At 38.0% G+C, this 12,975-nt stretch overlaps 1 long non-coding RNA gene across 4 annotated transcripts in view; it reads right to left on the bottom strand.

Moving 5' to 3' along the window:
- The window catches only part of LOC129633320 (uncharacterized), a 607,349-nt gene that overhangs the window by 230,288 nt on the left and 364,086 nt on the right, over positions 1–12,975 (bottom strand). For all 4 annotated transcript variants that reach the window (XR_008705021.1, XR_008705019.1, XR_008705020.1 and 1 more), the window contains exon 4: positions 12,126–12,260. This is a non-coding gene — a long non-coding RNA (uncharacterized LOC129633320). The remainder of the gene's footprint in view (positions 1–12,125; positions 12,261–12,975) is intronic.

Here is a 12,975-nt window from a genome sequence, read left to right as displayed (position 1 = left end):
CAGAGGAACTAAAGAACCTCTTGATGAGGGTGAAGGAGGAGAGTGAAAAAGCTGGCTTAAAGCTACATATTAAAAAAACTAAGATCATGGCATCTGGCCCCATCACTTCATGGCAAATAGAATGGGAAATGGTGGAAGCAGCGACAGATTTCCTCTTCTTGGGCACTAAAATCACTGCGGATGGTGACTGCAGGCTGGAAATGAGAAGATGATTGCTTCTTGGCAGGAAGGCTATGACAAACCCAGACAGTGTGTTAAAAAGCAAAGACATCACTTTGCCAACAAAGTGTCCATATAGTCAAGGCTATGGCTTTTCCATTAGTCACGTATGGCTGTGAGAGCTGGACTGTAAAGAAGGCAGAGCACTGAAGAATTGATGCTTTCGAACTGTGGTGTTAGAGAAGACTCTTGAGAGTCCCTTGGACTGCAAGGAGATCAAACTAGTCAATCCTAAAGGAGATCAACCCTGAAAATTCACTGGAAGGATTTATGCTAAAGCTGAAACTACAATACTTTGGTCACCTGATGTGAACAGCCAACTCACTGGAAAAGACCCTGATGCTGGGAAAGACTAAAGGCAAAAGAAGAGGGTGACAGAAGATGAGACGGTTGGATGGCATCACCAAGGCAATGGACATGAACTTGGGCAAACTCCAGGAGATGGTGAGGGACAGGGAGTCCTGGTGTGCTACAGTCCATGGGGATGAGAAGAGTTGGACACAGCTGTGCAACTGAACAACAGCTTAGGCCAAGTACTCCAGTACCAGGATATACACACAAAATATTTGAATGACCCCAAGTATTGAGACTTCTGCGGACAAACAAAATGAACGAAGCCCTCTTGGCCAGATAATCATATGACATTCAGAGTCCTTTCCAGCATTTCTGGGCATACCTGAAGTTGAGGAACTTGTGTGCTGTTGTTTAGTCACTAAGTTGTATTGAACTCTTTTGCAGCCTCATGGACTATGGCGGGCCAGGCTCCTCTTTCATGGGATTTCCCAAGGAAGAATACTGGAATGGGTTGCCATGTCCTTCTCCAGGGAATCTCCGGGATTCAAGGATGAAACCCACATCTCCTGCATTGGCAAGTGGATGCCTTACAACTGAGCCTTCAGGGAAGCCAGCCTGTGTGGATCGAGGTGGCATTTGTCGCAGCTCCTTTGAACAACTGCCCCAGTTAATGTGCCATCACTGTCCCTCCCTGCACTTTTCTTCCCTGTCTCAAGTGTGAATGCAGTCTTCTTCCTCCTCACACCCTGGGGTAAAATTGTTGCAATGCTATTGTAATTACAGGCTTAAAGAAAGATTTGAGGGGAAAAAAAAATAAAAATAAGCAAGGCAAACAAACAAAATCTTTAAACCCCAACAGCTCAGTACTCCTAAAGTGGTTTTAACCAGGCCATCTCCACTATGGGGACCATTGGTAAGTCCCCACCTGCATCCATGTGTGTCTTTTCCTGCAGGGGCTTTCTCCCATCTTTTCACTGCCCAGAGTCCTCCAGAACACTGCTCCCTGAATTGCCCTTGAATAGCCCTTGAATGAACATGCCCTTGAATAGCCACGGGCATGTTAAAAAATTCTCGTACTTTATTATGCAAAAGAGTTTACTTTCCTTAGAATGTAACCTTTCTTTCTAACAAGTCTGGGGGCTTCCGTTCACAATTAAAATGTGTCCCTAAACAAAAGTCTCCTCTATTTTCTTTCACACTACAGAATGCAAAAACATTTGGAGTTTAAAATATAATATTGTTGCCCAACTGTATGTATCTGCCTGCAATGCAGGAGACCTGGGTTCAATCCTTGGGTTGGTAAGATCCCCTGGAGAAGGAAAAGGCAACCCAGTCCAGCATGCTTGTCTGGGAAATCCCATGGGCAGAGGAGCCTGGTGGGCTATAGTCCATGGGGTCACAAAGAGTCAGACAGGACTTAGCAACTAAACAACAACAAATTAGATTCTGCTGTTTATAGATATACACACAGTTGAAAGTGAAAGTATTAGTCACTCAGTCATGTCTAACTCTGCAACCCCATGGACCCACCCAAAGTTGGAATAGTTCACTCCAGTAAAGAACTTTTACTTCATATTTTAATTATATTCTTACTGAGTATAGAATGCTAGGTTAACAGTTTTGTCTCAGGACTTAAAAAGATGCCACTCCTTTGTCTTCTTACCTGCATAGTTTCTGAAAACTTTTAGCTAACTCTCCTTACTGCTTTATAAGCATTCTCCTTCTCCTTGATGGGTGTGTCTGCCTCTTGCCAGATTCAGGGTTGGTTGGCTGTTTTACAACTTCAATTCTTTGATGGATTCTTTAAAGTCATGAATGTGCAGTGGGTCTGGATTTTTACTTATTGGAAGGATGGGAATGGCATTCTTTGCAACTTTCTATACCTCTGAGCTTAAACTAGAAGATGGATGGTTCACCTCAGAATTAAGTTACTCTTCTAGGAGTAATGGAAGTAATAGGGGTTTGGTGCCTGTTTGGACTCACTGATAATTCAGTACCCTTTGATATTTTTAGTGGAATGAGTATACTCTGGCTAAGAATTGACCTTGCTTATGCAAACAATATATCTAAAAAACCATAAAGATTTGATCAGAACTTTGAAATATAGTGATAGAAGACCATCTCATAATCTCCTCAGAAAATACTGGGTCATGAGAAAACTCTATTAGAAATATTTTCACTTATATCTATGCTAGGCCACCTTAGTCCACATCTAACTCCTCCATTTTTAAAGGGGGGTGTTTTTTATTTTCCCTTCTCATCTTAAGAGGTTTCAGCCTTGGTTTGAAAAGTCAGAACATACAAATGCTTTCTAAATAGACAACAATACTACCCACTGGAGGAGATGCTCCTCTCTGACTGCTTTGCCAATTACTTCATTTATTTTGGGTGAGGAAATAGATCTGAATCCCTGCATGAGCAATTCCAAAAAAAAAAACACAGAATCTTTTATGTCTTCATATGCATACATACTGAAGATTTCTCACTGTTTCCTCAAACCCTTGTTTGCCTTCAAATATCCCTTCAGAGACTATCATTCCTGAGCAACATCTAGGTCTCTCTTGATATGATTCATCTTATATTGAAAGGCAACCCTGATGGTAAATTAATGCTATGTAATGGCCTCTTCTAGAAAAATATAAACTGGGCATTTAATATTTTAAAGTATAAGGCAAAGATGAAGACCTGTAAAACTTGCTTTTGTTTTAAATGAATTTGTAGAAAAGATGATTTTTGTCATAGCACTGTGGTATTATTGTTTGTTTTTAGTAGTTGTAATACATTTTGTTTTTAATGTTCAGTGAGCCAGATTCTCTGAAGAGCTTAAATCCCAACCTAGAATGTTAATTCTCTGAACCTCCAGGGTATCACTGGTGTGCAGCTCTGTGGGGTATGACTGCTATAGAGCAGTCAAACAGTTGGCGAGGACTTAATAAATGCTGTTGACTAACTTAAATTCAGGAGGCCAAGGACTATAAACATGGCCAAATCATGAGTACAGAAGCACTAACACCAACATAGAAATCCAGACTGCCATAATGGTAAAGGATTTGGGAGGATGACAGTCATGATACTAAGACAGCTTTAAGCTAAATGTCTTATTCCCAATCCCTGTGTGAATAATGGGGCTATACCCCCAAATTCCATGTGTGTGGTATATGACCAATGTAGGCAATAGAAGGAACTCGGAAGCAAGGTCAGGGCTCTAACTACATAACCATTCATCATTCTTGGCCTTGACATAAAGGATTTTAATATCCACAACTTAGGGAACCATTTGAACCATCAATAACAACTTTTTCTAACAATAAAAGTAAAGGATTTTTGTTACTCTGTTTATAATGGACCAATTCTATTTTCAAAAAAAAAAAGCCTAAGGCTTAAAAGACTTGGTACAGAAGCATGTGACACAACTGAGGATCACACAACACTATTTGGGAATGTTTTTTGCTTTGCTGTTTTGGCTTTTTGTTCATTTTTATTTTGCAATGTGCTTTCAATACTGTTTTCTTATTTTACTCTTAAAAAATCTTAGTAGATGAAATGAGTTGCCAGTCCAGGTTCGATGCACGATACTGGATGCTTGGGGCTGGTGCACTGGGACGACCCAGAGGGATGGTATGGGGAGGGAGGAGGGAAGAGGGTTCAGGATGGGGAACACATGTATACCTGTGGCGGATTCATTTTGATATTTGGCAAATCTAATACAGTTATGTAAAGTTTAAAAATAAAATAAAAAAAAAAAATCTTAGTAGATAGTGAGAGCATTTGATAATAATCGAATGATTTATGGTTTTCTCGACCTTCTCCCACCAGGACGCAAAGTGGCAAAGCCAAGACTGTAACTCAGAAACTTATGGCCCATCCCTGGGCTGCCTTTGGAAGCACTGACCTTGGAAAACTATGTAAACACAGTGATCATTTTAACTGAAATCATTTTTTAACGTTCAAAACCCTTCCTTATAGATGGCCATTTTAATAATCCAAAATGATATTTAATTTAAAAAATAGAAAACTGCTTTTAGTTAAAACTAAGTGGCCTTCATAAGTAACTTTTTTTTTTTTTCTGGAGTGATAAACTACTAATAGAAAACTTCACCAAATTATTACACTTTTCTTCACAACTTCACTTTGTTATAGAGCAATACTATCTGTAGGAGTCATTCTTTAATATTCATCATCAACTCAACAAAACTTCTCTCCATTTTTATGTATCTTTGATGTTTACATTGTGAAGTACAATATATGCAATTATTTCTTGGATATAATCATTCAGAATTCAACTCCAACTTGCAATTGCCCAAAAATGAAATAGCAAACACATCACATTATCAGGAAAAAAAAAAAAGTGGAGGTTTATTCCAAGGCAACAATGTAATGATTGACTCTGGCCACTGAAATTGTCATGCTATTGATTTTGCAGCAAATGGTGGCTGATCAGCCCCTATTCTTTGAGACCTATTCTCCATACTCATATCACTTAGACTTGGCTATTCTTGTGCTATTGTTGATTACCTAAGACAAATTCTTTTTAACCACTCAAAAATAATCTATGTTTCTGCAACAATGAGTGTAATTGACAATCATGGCACATTATTCACAGTTTAAAATATCCTGCCAAAGAGGATACCCAGGATGCAAATAACAAGTGCACAGGAGTGTAAGAGAGAGAACCTCAGCACCCATGGGAAGAATTAAGGATTAAAGTGGGACAGGCTTGGCTGGTCAGAGTGGGGTGGGCAGATGAAATAATAAAAAGAAAATTACAAAAGTTATAAATTCAGTTGTCAAATATGCTCTATAAGAGTAGAGATCATATGTATCTTACTGACCGTTGGATACCCAGAGGCTAGCAAGCATAGTTTCTAATACACAGTAGCATTCAAAAAAGATTTTTTGAATTTTGTACAGGAAGAACATAAGCAGGAAGGCAAGATTAATGACCAAAGAAATGGAACCTCTGAAACTACAAGGTCTCATTTCAGTTTATTGCTAATAAAGACACAAACCAGAATATTATTTTGGTTTGGCTTTGTATTTTTCATTTTTTCAGAGCATCTTTACCAATAGTATCCCCTCTGACCTTTGGACTTAAAGAGAGACCGTAGAGAAAAATCCAGCTTCCATATACTTAACTTCATCAGGATTCTAAGCTGCTATAATTCTGTCAGTCTCATACCTTAGGTAGTGAGGAATACAGCAGAGAAAGGAGGCCAGTCTGGAAAGAAATCCATTATTTTTTACTTTAACCATAAAACCCCCAGAACAATCAGTCTTACAGAGTAATTGTGAGGAACAATAAATGTAGACATCTCTGAAGTACCCTAACAAATGTATCATCCTTTCCAAATTTCTTTTCAGTCTCCCTTCTTCAAGTAGGCACCAATGGAATGAAATGGTATATTTCTCAGTTGGGGCCATTAAAAGAGCAGTTGCCTCCCAAAATTCAGCAGTGCAAAAGCACAACTGGAAAAAATTATTTTTTTTAAGTAAAAGATAACTTCAACTTACAAATTTTGGACATCTGAAGCCTTTTGTGACAAGAGAAAGAAATGATCTAGGAAGCCTCTGGGTATATTTCACCACGTGGGCTCCTGGCTCCTGGTATCCAAACTGGGAAGCCCATTCCTAAGGGCTTTAAATTCAGATGCTAAGTAGTTCCTAGATATTCTGTGCCCTCCAAACAGCAGCACAGGATTTGTTTTCAGTTTTGAACAAGCACAACAATTCTATGAAAAAATATAGGGAACATCAATTAAAAGACAGACATCTGGTAAGTGACAATTTTATCCAAGTGTGGAGCATCTAAAAGAATCCTAAGTCAGAGGACAGTTTCATCAAGAAACCAATCAATCCAGTTGAGCATAAGATACTGTGAATCTCTCCAAATTGGTAGGAAGAAAATGATTCAGGGTACTAGGAAATTGAGCATTTAATGTAAATTACTACAAGAAATATTCTAATTTAATACATAAGAGAGTTGATTAATGAAGAAAAATTAAAATATATCCAGTTCATCTCTAGGTGAAAAGATTTATAAAAATTCATAAGTTCAGAGAACACCAACAGAGATATTATAAGGAAATGTACTTTAGAGTTTTTTAAAAAATAATCCCTAACTTAAAAATACACTATCACTATAGGAATTTCTATGTGCCTCTCCCCTCATCTGTATCTTTACTTCTTACTCCTGGTTAGTATAATGGCAGAGGCATTAATAGAACTGGGTGGCTCAGATAATCAGGTCTGAAATTTACAAACCTCTAAAATGTTAGCTCAAATGGTAAGCCCACTGGAAGGACAAGGAACTTCGGAGATTTATGTTACTGGATTCGATATTAAGAACAAAAAATATAAAATAAGCAAAATGGAAATAGTAAAGGGAGGAAATATATTTTTGAGTAAAATTAAAATTATCCCCTAAGATCTATGAATTACTGATTAGAACCTCAGAAATCATCACTGAGTACCCACAACATAAAATCTAGAAAACAGGAAATGAAGAGAAACATGTTAACTGCATAATTTTCAGTGTTGTCTAGTTGAGAGAATATGCAGACTCGAGAAAATCAGTTGCCAATCTTTGGGCATAAATATAACAGTGACTTATTAGAATCATCCCTTAAAAATAAACAAATAAATAATAAACCAAACTCAATGTTATGGACTAAATGCTGTGCCCTCCAAATTTCATATGTTGAAATCCTAACTACCAATATAATGATATTGGAGGTGTGGCCTTTGGGAGTAATTAGGATTAGATAAGGTCATGAGGTGGGGTCCTAATAATAGGATTAGTACCCTTATAAGAAGAGACACCGGAGAAGGCAATGGCACCCCACTCCAGTACTCTTGCCTGGAAAATCCCATGGATGGAGGAGCCTGGTGGGCTGCAGTCCATGGGGTCGCTAAGAGTTGGACACGACTGAGCGACTTCACTTTCACTTTTCACTTTCATGCATTGGAGAAGGCAATGGCAACCCACTCCAGTGTTCTTGCCTGGAGAATCCCAGGGACGGGGGAGCCTTGTGGGCTACCGTCTTGGGTCGCTCAGAGTCGGACATGACTGAAGTGACTTAGCAGTAGCAACTGGTCTTGCAAGCTATACTTGAACCCCTTTCGTGAGAGGAACTGGCTTCATTTCCAGGCATTTCCATTTGATCCATTTCTGGGCCAGACACTATCTCTCTGCCCTATAGCTACAAAAAAGCATCTGCAAACCTCGAGATAGAATGTATCAAACAACTATTATGTGATAGATGTTTTCACCTCAGTATGATATTTTTTTCTACCTTACAGATACAGAAACTAAGGCTCAAAAAAATTAAGTAATCTCCTAATGATCAGATCTTTAAGCATCAGTGGATCTGGAGATTGATTCCACATCTCTGAACTCAACAACTATTTTCTTTTCACCACACCAGTGATCTCTAAACTATATTGATTTTGAAAACAGATGACATTAAAAAGTAAGTATAAATATAAACACTTATATATTCCTTTTAAAGCCCACTTTGGAGATTGCTGTACTTTATCACATTAGCTCCCTTATACTCGAGAGACAATAAAAAGCTAGATTAGTGAAAGTATATTCATATTGAAAAATGCCAGAACCTAACATTCTGAAACAATGATTATTACTCTGAACATGAAGACTAGTAAATCTACTACTTTAAAGATAATTTTCAACAGAACTACAAGCTTCAAGTGTTAAATTTTTAACCTTAGAAGAGTCATACTGAATTAATATTTCATTGGAGAAATGTCAAGGAAAACTTGAATCACAGATCTGATGCTGGGGTCACTGTAAATGGCTCCTTTCCTTTCGGAACCAATGGATTAAAAGAGTCAATAGAGTTAACTCAGGTCACTAATGGGGTGGGGTAGAGTCTTGACTACTGTAGCAAATTAAACTATTTAATTAAAAACAGAGTTGTTACTATAAGCATCTTTATACAATTTTCTAACATATTCTAAAACTAAGATCATGGCATCTGGTCCCATCACTTCATGGCAAATAGATGGGCAAACAGTGGCTGACTTTATTTTTGGAGGCTCCAAATCACTGCAGATGGTGATTGCAGCCATGAAATTAAAAGACGCTTATTCCTTGGAAGGAAAGTTATGACCAACCTAGATAGATATTCAAAAGCAGAGACATTACTTTGTCAACAAAGGTCCGTCTGGTCAAGGCTATGGTTTTTCCAGTAGTCATGTATGGATATGAGAGTTGGACTATAAAGAAAGCTGAGTGGCAAAGAATTGATGCTTTTGAACTGTGGTGTTGGAGATGACTCTTGAGACTCCTTTGGGCTGCAAGGAGATCCAACCAGTCCATCCTAAAGGAGGTCAGTCCTGGGTGTTCACTGGAAGGACTGTTGTTGAAGCTGAAACTCCAATACTTTGGCCACCCGATGCGAGGAGCTGACTCATTTGAAAAGACCCTGATGCTTGGAAAGATTGAAGGCAGGAGGAGAAGGGGACACAGAGGATGAGATGGTTGGATGGCATCACTGACTCAATGGACATGGGTTTGGGTGGGTTCTGGGAGTTGGTGTTGGACAGGGAGGCCTGGCATGCTGAGGTTCATGGGGTCGCAAAGAGTCGGACATGATTGAGCAACTGAACTGAACTGAACTATGTTAACTATTTTCTTTCTGTCCTAAATTGCTATGCTTTGCAGGTAGCAGGAGAAAAAAATCCTAGATGTCTACAACTAAATGCTGCTCCAGAGTAAATTAAAAGGTACCATGTAAACATACTGAGGCAGGAGAAGGCAAGTTTTAAATAGAGACATTCGTTGATCTATTATGATTCAGAATAGTAAGTAAAAATTAATCCTTTTTTCTATGTGGGATTTTCCTGCTGTGAAACATATAGGAGAATAATAACTCACTAAGCCTCACTTTTCCAATCATTATTTTGAGATAGGATGGTTTTACACTAAAATGTAAAATTCTGTAATTACCATGTACATGTCACTTGTTCAGTCCCATTAAAGCAAAAGTCAGAACAGCAAGAATTGTCCCTAGATTCAACAGATGACAAAGACACTTCCCTGAGGTTAACAAAACAGAGAGAAATCTGAGCTATGCCCTTGGTATATGGGCAAAGAACCAAAATCTGGGAGAAATGTGGCCTTAAGTACCCTAAGAGGCATAAGACTCAAAGCAGTCATATAAGAACTTCAATTATATTTGCAAAAATAAAATGCCAATCCAATAAGAGATGGCTTGAAAACTTTAAAAAGAGATAAGTCCCTCATAACACAAAACTTGTAGGAGAATCTTCCCCTTGTCATAGCCACTGGGATCATGTCTCACTTTTGCACTGTCCAATGTCCAGTTCCTCCTTTTTGTATCTACTACTACTATAAATTATCCTCCCAAACTAGCAAAATGTCACTTAAAGTAAAAGTGGTTTGCTTATATTCTTATATTTAACATTTTTAATGCATCCCTTCCAAATAAAGGAAGAATTCAGAGCATTCATCATTAAAAGGGACACTGTACCAGGTCTTCAAAGGAGAAAAATATGAACACTGCTTTAAGTGCTCAAGAACAAATCAGGTGACTCTCATAAATAAAGATGGTCTTTTTTCCCTCCCATTTCATGCGCCTTAGGTTTTCACAATGACAGATACAAGATACAGAGACATGCAGGGAGGAGCAGAGGCCATGTTCAACACTTAGAACATTCCCTTTTATTTTCAAATGTCATAATGCCAAAGAAAAACATTCTCAGATCCAAAATCAAATTAATTCTTTAAACTTTCCTCACCCAAGAATGGGATATATCTAAGTGTACAATTTTGAACCCTGTTATGGCAAAGACTTAAGGAGTGGGGATGACCTTCTTAAGCCAGTGCAAACTAAACTTTAAAAACTCTAAAGGGACAAGTTTTCACTAGGCAAAGAGTCTGGCTTTTTTCTCTGGTAACAGTCGTCTCTTGCTCAGAGTTATTTAATTAAGTGGAAGCACTTTCTTTATGCCAGTGGGTTTTCAAGAAGCTAAGAAGCAGTGAAATGAGAGCTCTACTGTTCACATTTGGACAAATGTAGGCAACTCAGATTCTCTTAATCTTGGAAGCATGAGCCTTTCCACCAAGATGAAAATTTTTGCATTAAGCAAATATAAATAGGAAATCTCCTAGCATCATTAAGTACTCAGAGTTCATTAAAGTCACGGTTCAATTAAACATTTGCTTTTAGAATATTTTTCTCCAAGAACAGGGAAATGTTTAACAATAAATTTTAAATTATCCAAAATATTCTCTTTTGCCTTTATACATTTTCTTCATATAGCATGTCTCTGAAATTTAATAAAAGAAAGAAGTATTATGTGAATGGATTGCTTTCAAATTTAACTTAAGAAAAACTCAGTAACAGGAAGACGTTTTTGCAGTTTGGTAATTTGTATGCAGGTCACCATCTATCACAATGAGAAACTGTGTGATAATAGAAGGAATTCCAGGCTCCATGCCATGGCCCTTGATTCTACATAATAATCCATATGTCTGAACACCAAAATAAAAAAAGGAATCTGGACATTCCCTCAGAGTTTGTTGAATTTCCTTTGTTGGTTATTAAACAAAGTTACTACTCAGTCCAAGAACAGGCACACTTCTGGGTACATCCTCATTTGTTTTTAAAAACCCTGCTGGGCACTATACTTCCTTCTCCATTATTCCTGCATCGCTCACCCTTAAAAGCTGGATGGTAATTAATCCTATAGAAAGAATTAACGGTGGCCTTGGGCCATCGCCAAGAATCACTGGTTGTAACACAAAAGCATTCCGTACTAAGAAATGTGTTTGCATTTGTGGTTTTTCTGATGCCTTCAAATGAATGTTTCAACGTCATAACTACATCTGTTTGGATGCCTTTTTCCCCCTTGGGTAAATGAACAAAGGGGCATGTTCTTAGAGTTTGCCTGATGGAAATTAACAGTCTACTTTCATCCTTGCCTTGTGTAGCTTTCTTTGAGTTGCTCTGTTTCCTCTTGCTCTCTTTCATAAACTAGTAGAAATCTAAAAATTATCACTAATCTGGTACCTTAAGAACACTAAGTGAATACGACAATCTCCATCAAAAATAAAACATTAGAGGAGGAGAGAGATTAGAGACATACTCCAGGGTAGAAAACTCATGGAAGTGATGAGCCACTGATTAAGTGTTCACATTTTTCATCAAGTATGTGAACTTGCAGAATGTGATTGATTGAAGTACCCTGTAATATAAGTTCAATTTACCCTTTTGGACTTGCCTGGGAAGTTTGCTATTCAAGTCATAAATTTCTTCAGTTTCAACTTTTTATATTTTATGCATACTTCTAAAAATCAGGGTGTCCGATATCTTGCCAGTGGGCATATACAAATGAATGGTAAGGCACATAAACTGGCTGAAAGAGAATTCCCATCAAATGTCAACCAGGCCACTGAGACAAACAAGTCTTCATTTGTTAATAAGCTGTGTACAATCAGAGAACTGAAAGTCAACCAAGGGTTTCTCACGAGTCTGATCATGAAAGCACAATATTAAAATCCAAAAGAAAACAGAAAAATGTTGTGGGTACACAGTTTTAGAAAATAAATGAAAACAAAAGGTACTTACACTTTTGCTCCGGGAAAGCAAATCACAGGTATTTCTTTTCATGGTGGTGCTTTAAGTAATTCAAACAGGCAATAGTTGTTTCCAATGTCACTGCTCTCACTGCAACAATTATCCACTCAAAAGCCAATTGGCATTCTGAAGAGAAAGGCAAGGAAATGTTTAATCAAGTATATGAGTTACACATGCACTTTGAAATGCTGTCTTAGAGTGGGACAGTATTTCTTCAATTATTCATCAAAACAGGCTAAAATGGTGCTGTGTCTAAGCCGTAAAAGTACACACAAGCAACATTTCCAAAACAGCTTTTGTTAAATGTAAGTTAGAGATTTCAGGCACCATCTGTTTTTCATTAAATATTTAAGTCTACATTTCTAGTGGCTGAAAAAAAAAAATAGGTATGGTAGTCACAACCTAAAGTTACACGTATGAAATGAAGATGCATACTGACTTGGGTATGTCCTGATTCTGGCTGGTACAGCTAGGGACTCCTCAGTTTTCCAGCTAGAGATCGCTAAAGTAGCTTTGTTCACTGCTGGAATCTTACCCACATCTGAAAGCCCTCTGACCACAGCATCATGGCCTCTTGTTTCACTAGCAATAATCTACAGTACATGGAAGACATCCCAGTGGCTCTTCAGTGAATTAGTGACCTCCCTACCCATTCAGTTCAAAGAGGTTCCAAGGAATGCTTGAGAGAAATTGCTTACCTAGTCAAGCAGCAACTATTATCTTAAGAATATTCTACAGCAGCTGCCATAGGAAAGACATGATAGCCACATTGCCTATTCTTCACTTCCACTAAGAAGATGATTCTGTGTTTTGAGCTTTGAAGAAAGAGCAAAGAGAATAG

This window comes from Bubalus kerabau, chromosome 18 (assembly GCF_029407905.1).
Source record: "Bubalus kerabau isolate K-KA32 ecotype Philippines breed swamp buffalo chromosome 18, PCC_UOA_SB_1v2, whole genome shotgun sequence".
NCBI classification, from domain to species: domain Eukaryota; kingdom Metazoa; phylum Chordata; class Mammalia; order Artiodactyla; family Bovidae; genus Bubalus; species Bubalus kerabau.
This window is presented reverse-complemented; position numbering and strand designations above follow the sequence as displayed.